Source organism: Mustela nivalis (genome assembly GCF_964662115.1).
Source record: "Mustela nivalis genome assembly, chromosome: 1".
NCBI lineage: Eukaryota > Metazoa > Chordata > Mammalia > Carnivora > Mustelidae > Mustela > Mustela nivalis.
In genome coordinates this window covers 67,826,171-67,840,887 of record NC_139020.1, presented here as the reverse complement: position 1 = coordinate 67,840,887, position 14,717 = coordinate 67,826,171, and positions in this window count along the sequence as shown.

The following is a 14,717-nucleotide window of genomic DNA, read 5'->3' as shown; positions in this document are numbered from 1 at the left end:
TCTAGTCAGGGGGGAAAAAAGCATTGATGAGACATTTTGTGGAACGGTGGGCATTTCTGAGTATAGGTGATGTTGAATTAGTGTCAGTTTTCTCAGATGTACTAATGATATAGTTACATAGGAGATGTTCTTAATCTTGGAAGATGCACATTGAAGTATTTAGGAATGAAGTGTCATATATCTGCCTCCCCCTTTCAGATGGTCTGGCATTAAGGAGGTACAGACAAAGATGGAGGCAGTGTGGTAAGAAGTCAACAGCAGCCCTTTGGATGAGGACTATTCAGGTATGAATACTAAAATACTGCTTTTCAGCTTTTGTGCATGTTCAAAAATGTTTTTAAATGCTTCTGAGGGAGGGACAAATGTGGAGATAGGTGAGTTGCTGTTTTTCATAATAAGTCTTGTGGAGTATTTGACTCTATAAACTACGTACATGTTTAACTCTGATCCGAATGAAAACCAATCAAATAAAATGTCAAGGCTAATTGGAGAAATGTTTCAACATTAAGAAATGCTGTATAATACTCAAATCAGTACTAATTAGAGATGAGTACTTTCAAAACTTGGCAGTTGTGTCTTAGAGCTGGAATTTACCTTGAAGAACCTCTCAGCCTGCTTCCCGCATTGTAATGATTAATAAAATGAAGCTCAGGGGAGTTGAGTGACTTGCCCGAGCTCAAGCACCCAGGTAGCAGCACAGCCAGGTCCAGAGGCCAGATCCCCTCACTTGTATTCCAAAAATTTTCCTTTATATGCCATAAATTATTTATCTCCTATTGGACAACTCTATTGCATAGTGAATAAGCAGCTGTTCCACCGTCTGTGCTCTTTTCTCAAGAAAAGTAAGGACAACAATGGGTGCAAGTGTAGGAGGAAGGAAAAAAAATAAGCCAAGAAGGCCACAGTTGGATATTAGCTGAGAAGGGAAATTGAGACTGATTTGCAGCGTGGTTACTCTCGGGCAATAAAGAATTCATTCTCACAAATTAGAGGGTTTCATCTGTTCACACTGTAATTGGCTATTAGAGCTTAGTAATTGAAACTAAGAAGCTTGTAAGCCTTTGGCTCCCAACATTTGGCCCAGCTGTCAAAAGTCAGCACGGTCAAGATGGACAAAGGAGCTTTGTTGCTGTTCCTGGTGATCGTGAGATTTTTAGACAAAGAAAAATCGTTTCTCAGAATTTGAGGTACTTAATCTGTTTTTAAAAATATCTGTCCAGTTACATTGCCAAGTTTTAAGATCCCAAACAATAAGAAGGGTGGGTTTGATGATATATACTTTATTATTTGTTATTTATTATTTCCCCTATATTATAAAAATTTCCCACACATAAAAGGTGAAAAAATAACTTCAGTTAACATCCATACACATACCACCAAAATTCTACCACTGATATTTTCCTATTCTTACTCTATCAAGTATCTAACCATCTATGCATCTCTCTTTCCATTTAACAATCCTTCTTACTTTTGTATGCTTTTCAAAGTAAGTTGCAGACATCTTTATACTTTCCCTGAAACATTTCAGCATTCAGCATGCATGTCATATATATATATTTATACACACACACACACACACAAACACATATTTAGTGGGGGAGGGAGAAGGGGCAAAGGGAGGAGGAGAGAGAATTTTTTTTTTTTAATTTTTACTTATTTATTTGACAGAGAGACACACAGCTAGAGAAGGAACACAGCAGAGGGAGTGGGAGAGGGAGAAGCAGGCCTCCTGTGGAGCAGGAAGCCCCATGCAGGGCTTGATCCCAGGACCCTGGGGTCATGACCAGAGCTGAAGGCAGACATCTGATGACTGAGCCACCCAGGGGCCCTGAGGAGAGAGAATTTTAAGCTTTTAGGCAGAACCGCCTCTGAGCATGGATGCAGTGCTTGATCCAGGAACCCTGAAATCATGACCTGAGTCAAAATCCAGAGGCAGACGCTTAACTGACTGAGACACCCAGGTGCCCTATTAAGTCAATATTTTAATGGTTCCTTTTTGTTTCTTCAGAGGTAAAATTTACATAAAATGAAATGTACAGATTTTAAGTATTCAGTTACCTATGTTCCAGCAAATATATGCACATAAACAAACTAAATCATTACAAGACACAGAACATGAGCATTACATACAGAAAATTTCCTTATACCCTCTCCTAATAAATCTCTACTCACAACAACTCAGAGGCAACCATTGTTCTGAAACTTGTTCACCAAAAATTAATTTTGCCATTTTCTAGAATTTCATATTCATGGGAAAATGCAGTTCTGCATTCATTCTTTATGCAAGGTTTCTTTTACCAGTATGTTTTAGAATTCATTCATGTTGTATGTATCAATAGTATGTTTCTCTTTATTTCTAAACAGTGGCCCATTGTGTGAAGGACATAGTGTGTGATTTATTCTCCAACTGAGGACCAGCTGAGCTGTTTCCAGTTTGGGGCTCAAAATGCTGCCCTGGATGTTCTTATACAAGTCTTTCTCTGGACATTTGTTTTCATTTATCTTGGGGAAATATCTAGGTATGGAATGTGTGGGTCATAGGATACACATATTTTTAGTTTCATAAGCACTGTCAGACTTTTTTCAAAGTGGCCGAACCGTCCTATACTCCACCACCAATGTAGAAGAATTTGAGTCCCTCCACATGTCCACCATTTGTCCTGGTAGCCTTTAATTGTAGCCATTCTGGTAGTGTGTTGAATATTATTTATTTTTTTGATAAATGCATTTTTAAAATTTCTATATTTATTTTTTTAAAGATTTTATTTATTTATTTGAGAAACAGAGATCACGAGTAGGCAGAACAGCAGGCAGAGAGAGGAAGATGCAGGCTCCCTGGTTTTTTTTTTTTTTTTAAGATTTTATTTATTTGTCATAGAGAGAGAAGCGAGAGCAAGCACAGGCAGACAGAGTGGCAGGCAGAGGCAGAGGGAGAAGCAGGCTCCCTGCCAAGCAAGGAGCCTGATGTGGGACTCGATCCCAGGACGCCGGGATCATGACCTGAGCCGAAGGCAGCCACTTAACCAACTGAGCCACCCAGGCGTCCCCCAGGCTTCCTGTTGAGTAGAGAGTTCAATGCCGGGCTCGATCCCAGGACCCTGAGATCACGACCTGAACGAAGGCAGAGGCTTAACTCACTGAGTCACCCAGGTGTCCCAGATAAATGCATTTAATGCAATCAAAGTCAGTCTGTTTTTATAAAAAGTAGTCTACCCACGCTTAGAGGAGTTGAGAAGGCTTTATTGTGTTGCACTCACAGGAAACTGGGATAGTTTACAACATGTACATGTACTCTCTCTTTTTAGAATTTGTCTAATTTTATAGTTGTTGTTGGTGGTGGTGTTTTACTGTGGTAAAGTACACGTCACAAAATTTACCTTCTTAGGAGTTTTAAAGTGTATAATACAGTGGTACTAAGTACATTCATGGTGTTGTGTGACCGTCACCACTAGCCAGTTGGAGAACCTTCTCATCACCCCAATGGAAACCCCCACTTGTCACTTCTCATTCTCCTTCCTCCCAGCCCTTGGCAACCATTAGTCTGTTTTTTTTTTTTTTTTTAATTTCCTATGGATTTTCTTAGTCTAAGTATTTCATATAAGTAGAATAACAATATGTGGTTGTTTATGATTATTTGATATCAGGTATAATTATAGATTCTTTGGATGACAGAACACAAGAATACTCTAGATAGAGGAAAGGCAGAACATGTTATTTATAGCTCCAAAGGAGAGAAGGGCTGCTTCAAAGGGCCACACAGGGATTTGTGCCTGCAGACAAAGTAACAACAAGGTAAAGTTGGAACTTAAGGAGACAATATATGTATGACAAGAAGGGTGAGATGAACGAAGTTTTGTGGGCTTCCTGAGATTTGAGCATTTTTTGTAACAAGTTTTATTTACATTGTAGTTCGTTAACATAGAGTGTAGTATTGGTTTCAGGAGTAAAACTTAGTGATTCATCACAAGTGCCCTCCTTAATGCCTATCATCCATTTAGCCCATTCCCCCACCTCGCCTCCAGCAGCCCTGTTTGTTCTCTGTAGTTGTGAGTCTCTTATGGTTTGCTTCCCTCTTTTTTATCCCATCCCTAATGTTCATCTATGTTGTTTCTTAAATTCCACAAGTGCATGAAATCATATGACATTTATCTTTCTCTAACTTGTTTCACTTAGCATGATATACTCTAGCCCCATCCACATCATTGCAGATGGCAAAATTTCATTCTTTTTGATAGCTGAGAAATATTCTACTTATATATATCACATCTTTTTGACCCATTTGTCAGTCAATGCAGCAACCTCTTTGACATCAGCTGTAGCAACTCTTGCTAGACACGTCTCTGGAAGCAAAGGAAACAAAAGCAAAAACGAATTATTGGGACTTTATCAAGATAAAAACCTTCTACACAGTGAAGGAAATGATCAATAAAACTAAAAGGCAATGTACGGAATGGGAGAAAATATTTGCAAATGACATACCTGATAAAGGGTTAGTATTCAAAATCTATAAAGAGCTTCTCAAACTCAACACCCCCAAAAAAAAAAACAAACAATCCAGTAAAGAAGTGGGCAGAAGACATGAATAGACATTTTTCCAAAAATGTACAGATGGTTAACAGACACATGAAAAGATGCTCAACATCACTCATCATCAGGGAAATACAAATCAAAACCATGAGACACCACCTCATACCTGTCAGAATAACTAAAATTTATAACACAAGAAACAACAGATGTTGGTGAGGATGCGAGGAGGGGGAACCCTCTTACACTGTTGGTGGGAATGCAAGCTGGCACGGCCACTCTGGAGAACAGCATGGAAGTTCCTCAAAAAGTTAAAAATAGAGCTCCCCTATGACCCAGCAATTGCATTACTAAGTACTTACCCAAAGGATACAAACACACTGATTCAACAGGACCACATGCACCCCAATGTTTATAGCAGCATGACTAACAATAACCAAATAATGGAAAAAGAATGGAGTATTTTGAATAATTCTGTGCGCCCAAGCAAAAAGAGGCCACCCCTGGATGTTAGGTATCTGGGCACATCCAGCAGTTGGAAATATGTGTTTCAAGACCCAGGAGTGTCAGAGCCCAAAAGGCAAGTAGTTAGGGTAGAATTTTCTTTCAAACTACCCACAAAGGGGATAGGGGAAATGAAAATTTTAACCATGACTTCAAAACTGGCTCAAGACAGTACTTGTGAAATGTTATGTTACAGCAGCTTTTTGGACCAGACTTCTTTCCCTTAGCATAGTGTTCAAGTTTCATCCATGTTCCCGCGTGTATCAGTACTACTTCATTCCCTGTTATGGCTCAGCATTACTCTACTGTATGGATATACCACATTTTGTTTATTCATTCATCCACCTAATGGACGTTTGGATTGGCTCTACCTTTTGGCTGTTAACTAAGAGTGCTGCTATAAGCATTCGTGAACAAGTTTTTATTTGTTCTTTAGATTATGTACTTAGGAGGGGAATTGCTGGCTGATATTTAACTTACAAAAGAACTACCAAACTGTTTTGTACAGTGGCTGCCCCATCTTACATTTCTACTAGCAATGGATGAAGTTTCCAATTTCTCTGTATCTTCAGCAACACTTGTTATTTTCCATTTTTTAAAAATTATGACCACCCCATAATCTCAGGGTCCTTGGATTGAGCCCCTCATGGGGCTCTTTGTTCAGCAGGGAGCTTGCTTCCCCCCACCTCTCTGCCTGCTTCTCTGTCTACTTGTGATCTCTCTCTCTGTCCAAAAAAGAAATAAAATCTAAAAAAAGAAAAATTATGACCACACATGCAGTTTTGATTTGCATTTCCCTAATGACTTAATGACGCTGAGTACCTTTCCATCTGCTTTAGGTATCTTCTTTTGAAAGATGTCTATTGAAGTCCTTTGCTTATGCTTAAAACGGATGTGTGTCTTTTTGCATGCAGACTATTTTAATTCCAGAAAGCAACCTTCTTTTTCAAAATAATTTCCTCTTATTTTCAACATTTGTGATTTTTTTAAAGATTCATTTATTTACGTTAGCACGAGTGGGGATAGGAAGAGACAGAGGGAGAGAATCTTCAGCTGACTCCCCGCTGAGCCTGGAGCCCCACCCAGGGCTCATCTCACAACTCCAAGACTGTGACCTGATCCAAAACCAAGAGTTGATCACTTGATCTACTGAGACACCCAGGTGCCCCTTGTGATTTTAATTTAATAGGAGATTAAGGTTTGTTTATTCCCACAGGCGACATTTTTAAAGATTTATTTATTTTTAGAAGGAGAGAGGAGAGAGAGGATACCAAGCAGATAACCCACTGAGCACAGAGCCCTAGGAAGGGACTGTTTCCCCCCACCCCACCCCTGCCGCCCCCACCCTCCTGCCTCATATCATGACCTGAGCAGAAATCAAGACTCAGACACCTAATGACTAAGCAATTTCCAAGGCACCCCTCAAAGGTGGCATTCTTAAACACATGGTTAAGCAAAATGTATGCATTGTTTACATAAAAGGATCAACTTTTCAGATGACTCTAGTTTAGTTTTCAGAGAAGAACTGGATATCCTGATTAGGAAGCATTAAATTAAGCTGAAATTCAAGGTGTAAAATCCTATTATCAGAAAAGGTGGCAAAAACACTGTTCTTGTAACCAGAGATGTTAAATACAATGAGAAAATGATAAGTTTCCTTAACCCTCTAGAATAATATCTTAATTGTGGGCAAAAGTTTGTCAAGCTATAGTAAGAAAACTAAATTTTAATACTACTAAAAATTAAAAAGAGGCCTTGACCATTGTATAGTTCTTGGCAGGTTTTTTTTTTTTTTCTACATTAGGCAAATTGTGTCATAACCAGGAAAATCATAGCCAACATGACCAATTGAGGGATTTTATGTTTCATACATATACCAAATACCATATACCATATACCAAATTGTAAACACTTACTAGTCAAGAAACAAACACGAACTAACCCTTGATAAGTACTATTTGAATTCAAGCCAGTTAGGAACCACAGTTTCTCTAAATGGAAAAAGAGGCCAAAGCAGCCGACTAAGCTTTTCCAAGTGCTAAATAGGCAGACAGAAAACATAGGAACAAGGATAAAATGTATTAGTCTGAGAGAGTATGACTTTACACCAAAATCTCTCTTTGGAAAAGGAGTATTTATCTGGAGAAGTGCCTTAGAGGTAAGAAGCTGGGCCAGAATAAACATGCTCCCTCCTTCTGAAGACTTTGCTCTCAGGAATCAGAATGAACCCTTGTTTCACTTAGCATTTTTTTAATCAGTCTGGGAGAGGAATTCCACAGTGACCTATTTAGGTTGTTTTTAGGAACCAAAGCATGTGGAACCAAAGCATGTAAAAATGTCAGTCCCAGGGGCACCTGGGTGGCTCAATCAGTTTGGCATCTGCCTTCGGCTCAGGTCATGATTCCAGCGGCCTGGGATTGAGCCCCGCGTCGGGCTCCCTGCTCCCTCCTGCTCTGTCTGCCTGCCGGTCCCCTCACTCGTGGTCTCTCTCTGTCAAATAAATAAATAAAATATATTTTTAAAAATGTCAGTCCCAGGAACAGTTTGTGGTAGAAAGTCAACTCTGGAAGCTTGCTGTCTGGGTCTGAAAATGGGAATGGTTTCCAGAAGGGTTTAGCTAAACTCAAAGATTGTTCCTTCCTTCTTCGGCTTGAAGGAATAAATGTTTGTTTATTTTGCCCCTGCTATGGAGTTGGTGGCCATAATGTGAAGTTGAAATAAATGGAGTCCCTGCCCTCAGGAGGGTCTCTACCAGGGAAAAGTGTGGGTGCATAAGATGAACTCGACATAGGCGTCGCTAGAAATGTCTGTAGGGCTGAAAGGTATACAGCAAGGAGAGTGTTCAAATCTATCAGGAAGGGCTTCATAATGAAGGTACAGGTGTGTTGAGCATTTGCAGAAATGTCTGTTCATGTCCTCTGCCCATTTCTTGATTGGATTATTTGTTCTTTGGGTGTTGAGTTTGATTAGTTCTTTATAGATTTTGGATACTAGCCCTTTATCTGATATATCATTTGTGAATATCTTCTCCCATCCTGTCAGTTGTCTTTTGGTTTTGTTGACTGTTTCCTTTGCTGTGCAAAAGCTTTTTTTTTTTTTTTAAGATTTTATTTATTTGACAGAGAGTGATCACAAGTAGGCAGAGAGGCAAGCAGAGAGAGAGAGAGAGAGAGGAGGAAGCAGGCTCCCTGCCAAGCAGAGAGCCCAACATGGGACTCGATCCTAGAATCCCAAGATCATGACCTGAGCTGAAGGCAGAGGCTAAACCCACTGAGCCACGCAGGTGCCCAATCTGATATGTCATTTGCAAATATCTTCTCCCATCCTGTCAGTTGTCTTTTGGTTTTGTTGACTGTTCCTTTGCTGTGCAAAAGCTTTTTATCTTGATGAAGTCCCAGTAGTTCATTTTTGCCCTTGCTTTCCTTGCCTTTGGAGACAGGTCAAGAAAGTTGTTGCAGCTGAGGTCGAAGAGGTTGCTGCCTGTCCTAATGAAAATATTGAAGATAATATTGTCCTCAGGGACAAAGTGTGGGCAGGTCTGCCAGCAAACCCTTCAAAACACTGCAGGTGTTCCTAAGCTCAGGGCTTCTCAGTTGTGACATAGACTCACTGAGTACCCAACATCCGCCTGGGCCTCGGGGATAAGAAGAACCAATGTACCTGAGAAGCTCATGCTGCTTCTGTGCCTGAATCCACGTGGATCTTTCTCCACAGGGGCTGAATATACAGATGTGTGGCAAGATAACCTTGAGCTCTAGTAGTCACTGCTGCTTCGGCACTTGACTACCTGACACTATGCCTCCCACTAGCAAGGGCAGGGGCTGAATTCAAAATACTCCTATTTGGTGAGAATTCTGACTGGAGAAATTAGCAGAAAAACTTACCTGAAGCTGATGAAATCTTTTAGGCCCTGGCAGCGGCAAACTTGAAACTGCTTTACAGGAGTCCTTCCCTAACCCACAACATAAAGAATTTCCATTGAAGAGAACCTCACCAAATACCAATTCACAATTTAAGTGATAATAAATAACAGAAGAAAAGGCTACCAGTGGAAGTGTGGGGGAGCATACATAGCACCTGGGAACATTTGAGCGTTAAGATGTAGAGATAATAGAGCAATCTGAAAGAGACTTTAAACAAGTATGTTTAAAATACAGTCATTCCTCAGAGATATTACAGGTTCAGCTCCAGACCACTGCAATAAAATGAGTAGCACCATAAACCAAGTTGAATAAATGTCTGCTTTCCCAGTGCATATACAAATTATGCTTACACTACTCTGGAGCCTGTTAGGTGTGCAATAATATTATATCTAAAACAATGTACAGACTTTAATTTAAAAAAAAAAAACACTTTGTTGTTAAAACATGCTAATCATTATCTGAGCATTCAGTGAGTCCTAATCTTTTCACAGGTAGAGGGTCTTGCCTCAATGTTGATGGCCACTGACTGGTCAGGGTGATGGTTGTGGCAATTCTTAAAGTAGATGACAAAGAAGTTTGCCACATTTATTGACTCTTCCTTTCACAATTTCTCTGTAGCATTGTGATGACATTTGATAACATTTGACCCACAGCAGAACATCTTTCAAAATTAAGAGTCAATCCTCTCAAACCCTGTGGCTGCTTTATCAACTAAGTTTGGACCTAGAAATAGTGATACTCCAGGAGCAGTTAGCTTATCTAGCACACAGAATTTGGTGGTTTGTTTTGTTTTGCTTTGTTCTGAGAGGGAGAGGTGGGGAAAGGGGCAGAGGGAGAGAGAGTATCTTAAATGGGCTCCATGCCCAGGGCAGAGCCAGACTTGGGGCTCAGTCTCATAACCCTGAGATCATGACCTGAGCTCAAAATCAAGAGTCGGATGTTTAGCCAACTGAGCCACCCAGGCACCCCAGATTTGTTTTTTTTTTTTTTAAGATTTTATTTATTTATTTATTTGACAGACAGAGATCACAAGTAGGCAGAGAGGCAGGTAGAAAGAGAGAGAGGAGGAAGCAGGCTCTCCGCGGAGCGGACAGCCCGATGCGGGGCTCGATCCGAGGACCCTGGGATCATGACCTGAGCCGAAGGCAGAGGCTTTAACCCACTGAGCCACCCAGGCGCCCCCAGATTTGGGGTTTTAAATGTTATTCTCCACTTAAAGGAACCAGAGCATCTTGAGGAAATGGCTAATGTCAGGGCTGGGGTAGAGGAGGTACAAACTGGTCCTGGGATATCTTGTGCCAGGAAAGTAAGGAAGCGCACACATAATAATAGGACCCCATGGAAAGGACAGAAGGGCTAGCTTGAAGAGGCTCCCAATGGTCAAATCTGGGACAGTTCAACCCTCAGAATAATTAGAATAAGATCTGGTTATAATAAGAATCCATAAGTAGGGGTGCCTGGGTGGCTCAATGGGTTAAGCCTCTGCCTTCAGCTCAGGTCATGATCTCAGGGTCCTGAGATAGAGCCCCGCATTGGGCTCTCTGCTCAGTGGAGAGCCTGCTTTCTTTTTTTAAAAAAAGAAAATTTTCCTTACCACAGAAAGGCAAGAGTAAGTGTTGAAAGAAGGATGGAATTAAAAAAAAAAAAAAAAGGTTTGGCAACCACCTTAATAATTAAGGCAAGTTTCATCAATGGATGCTGAAATTATTGGGTAAAAGTTTGAAGAGTGATATTTATATAATCTCAAAGTATCTCACCATAGGACATTTCTTAATTACCAAAAAAAAAAAAAAAAGTAATAGTATCTATACAATGAGGAAATCTGCTGGCATCACCTTATCACTGCACCCACCAGACATCACATAGAATGAACACCATGTATCTCCTAGTAGAATGCGTTAAGAAACAGACACCTAGGGCTGATCCTGTACTTGGAGAAAGCTGAGAACAAACACCTCCTTAAATTCTGCACACTCAGAACTTACCCTCCCACCCCCAGCTTACTCCAGTCCCAAACCTGCTGAGAATAGCGCAACATTACTTTGGTCCTACCACTCTTACCCAAAGTACATAATCTGAATCTAATCATGCGGAAACATCAGATGAACTAAAAATGAAGGACAAAGGACATTCTATAAAATAACTGGCCTATGCCCTCAAATAGATCAGTGTCACTAACAACAAAGAAAGATTGGGCAATGGTTCCAAACAAAAGGAGGCTTAAAAAAACATGAAGACTGATTGCAACACATGATCTGGGATTTTCTTTTTCAGTAAGGGTCACTATTGTGACAATTTGTGAAATCTGAATAAGATCTCTAGATTAGCTAATGGTATTGTGTATGATGATTATGCAAGAGAATACTCCTTTCCAGAAAATTCTGACTCAACTTACTGCAACTTACTTTCAAGTGGTTTTGAAAAAAATATGGTTAAATAGATAAATAGAAAAAGATAAACTAAATGTGGTAAAATATTAATATTTGGTAAATTTGGGTAGGATCCCATGTGTCAGGATTTATTTGTGTTACCTTGCAACTTCTCTATAAGTCTGAAATTGTGTCAAAATAATTTTTTTTTTCAAATCAAATATCTAATAAGAATTCCCTAAGAAGAGAATAGAGAGAAGGGGAACAGGTAACATGTACACAGCAGACCATTTTCCAAAATTGGAAGACCCAGGTCCTCAGTCTGAAAGGTCACAGCAGAACATCCCCAGCAGAATAAATCAGAAGCCAAAATCAACAACATAAGGAGAAACAGGTGTTGGCAAGGATGTGGAAAAAGCAGAACCTTCTTGCACTGTTGGTGGGAATGCAAACTGGTGCAGCCACTCTGGAAAACAGTATGGAGGTTCCTCAAAATGTTAGAAATTCGGGATACCTAGATGGCTCAGTCAGTTAAGCTCCTTCCTTAGGCTCAGGTCATGATCCCAGGGTCCTGGGATCGAGTCCTGCATTGGGCTCCTTACTCCTTACCTGCATTGGGCTACTTCTCCCTCTGCCTGCCACTCCCCCTGCTTGTGTGCTCGCTCGCTCTCTCTCTCTCCCTCACAAATAAATAAACAAAATAATCTTTAGAAACTTTTTTTAAAAAGTTAAAAATACAACTATCCTACCACCCAGGGATTGAACTACTGGGTATGTACTCAAAACACTAAATCAAAGGGATACATGCACCCCTATATTTATAGCAACATTATTTATAATAACCAAGATATGGAAGCAGCCCAAGGATCCATCAGTGGTTGAATGGGTAAAGAAGATGTTGCATATACACAATGAAAGAGTATTCAGCCATAAGAAAGAATGAGAGCTTGCCATTTGCAGCAACATGGATGGAGCTAGAGAGTATTATGCTAAGTGAAACAGGTCATTTAGGGAAAGACAAATACCATGAGATTCCACTTACATGTGAAATTTAAGAAACAAAACAAATGAGCAAAGGAGAAAAAAAGAAAGACACAGATTAAATAAAAGACAAGGCCACTCCTAGGAAGATCAGAACATGGGATCCGAATAGAAAACCGTAAAGCCACCAGAAAGAAAAGACAGAGTACCCACTGAAGACTGACAATCAGACTAGCAGCAGACTTCTCATCCAAAATGCCCATGCTGTAAGCCAAGGCAACAATAAAGTGCAGAAAGCAAATAACTGTCTGGCTAGTATAGTATTTTCTACCAAGTTGAACTATCTTTTGAGAGTAAAAAATATACTATTTTCAGATATTCAAAAACTAAGGAAGTTTACTACTTAAAGATCCTCACTTAAAGAACTCCTTACTGATAGAATCTGAGAAAAAAGAAATTGACCTAGAAAGACGGAAATTGAATGAGGTATGGAAAGCAATGCTGAGCAAGTGGACTGATAGGCACGTTATTAAACTTATATACAGAGAGACCTCAAAGAGTGAGACAGGGAGAGAGAGAGATGGGCACATTCTCACCTCAGCTCAAGAAAGATGACATTCTGCCTTCTGGTTTCAGCTCTTATGTTGTAAACAGATGTTCTTTTTCCTATTTAGTGCTGCTCTTTTCACATCCGTGCTTCGTATTGGTGATTTTGTAATTAAAATGGCTTATAAGTGTATGCTGAAATGCTCCTAAGCATAAGAAGCCTGTCATGTGCCCTACAGAGAGAATACCTGTGTTAGATAAGATGCATTTAGGCATAAATTACAGTGCTTTGGTTGTAAATTCAATGCTAATAAATCAACAGTACATATAGGAAGTAGGATCTTTAAAGAGAAACATGTAAACCAAGGTTATGTGTTGATCCATTGATGGAAACGTGACCAGAGGCTTCAGGAACCCAACTCTGTATTGTCTCTAGGGGAAACAGTTCAGTGTTTGCTAACTCAGTGTCGGTATGTCTTTACAGGACATAACAAATAATGAGATTTGATTGTATTTTTTTTTTTTTAGTTAATTTAAAATTCAGTGTTTAGGGACGCCTGGGTGGCTCAGTTGGTTAAGCAGCTGCCTTCGGCTCAGGTCATGATCCCAGCGTCCTGGGATCGAGTCCCACATCGGGCTCCTTGCTCCGCAGGGAGCCTGCTTCTCCCTCTGACTCTGCCTTCCACTCTGTCTGCCTGTGCTCGCTCTCGCTCGCTCTCTCTCTGACAAATAAATAAATAAAATCTTTAAAAAAAAAAAAATAAATAAAAAAAATAAAATTCAGTGTTTATTATTTATGGTTCCTTATCTTCTTTCTTCTCAGGGTTTTCAGAATTAGATTTTAGTCTTAGTTTCATCTACTTTACAGTACTAATGCAAAACATTCCAGAGTTCCAATTTGTGAAAAATAGCCTGTATTAAGTAACTATTTTTCTTTTCCTTTTCCTTTCTTTCTGTCCTCCTTCCTTCCTTCCTTTTCCTTTTTCTTCTTCTTTTTCTTTTTTGGGTGTGCAGCAAACCAAAGTTTATTGAGTGATATAGTAGAGAGCTCCTAAAGATGGAGGGGACCCGAGAGGGTTGCCCTCTTTCTTTCTTTGAGTATGGTTGACACCTGATGTTACATTAGTTTCAGGCGTACAGCATAGTGATCCAACAACTCCATACATTATGCTAAGCTCACTGCAAGTGTAGTTACCATCTGTGATCACGCCATGCTATTACAGTATCATTGACTATATTGCCTCTGTTGTACCTTTTATTTCCCTGACTTATTCATTCCGTAACTGGAAGCCTATACCTCCCACCCCCAATTCACCCATTTTATCTATCTTCTACCCCGCTCCTGTCCTGCAAACACCAGTTATATTCTCTGTATTTGTAGTTCTTTTTTTTTTTTTATAAAGATATTATTTATTTAACAGAGAGAGATCACAAGTAGGCAGAGAGACAGGCAGAGAGAGAGAAGGAAGCAGGCTCCCTGCTGAACAAAGAGCCCTGGGATCATGACCTGAGCTGAAGGCAGAGGCTTTAACCCACTGAGCCACCCAGGTGCCCCTGCATTTGTAGTTCTGATTCTGCTTTTGTTTGCTTGTTTTGTTTTTCAGATTCCACATATAAATGAAGTTATGTGGTATTTGTCTTTCTCTGTCTGACTCATTTCACTTAGCTTAATAACCTCTAAGTTGGAGTAACTATATTCCAAAGCAAGGTTTTTCCTTCCTTGACGGGATAGAATGTAAACATGCCTACTAAAGTGTCCTCATTATTATTATTATTTTTTAAGATTTTATTTATTTATTAGACAGAGATTACAAGTAGGCAAGAGAGGCAGACAGGGAGAGAAAGGAGGAAGCAGGCTCCCTGCAGAGCG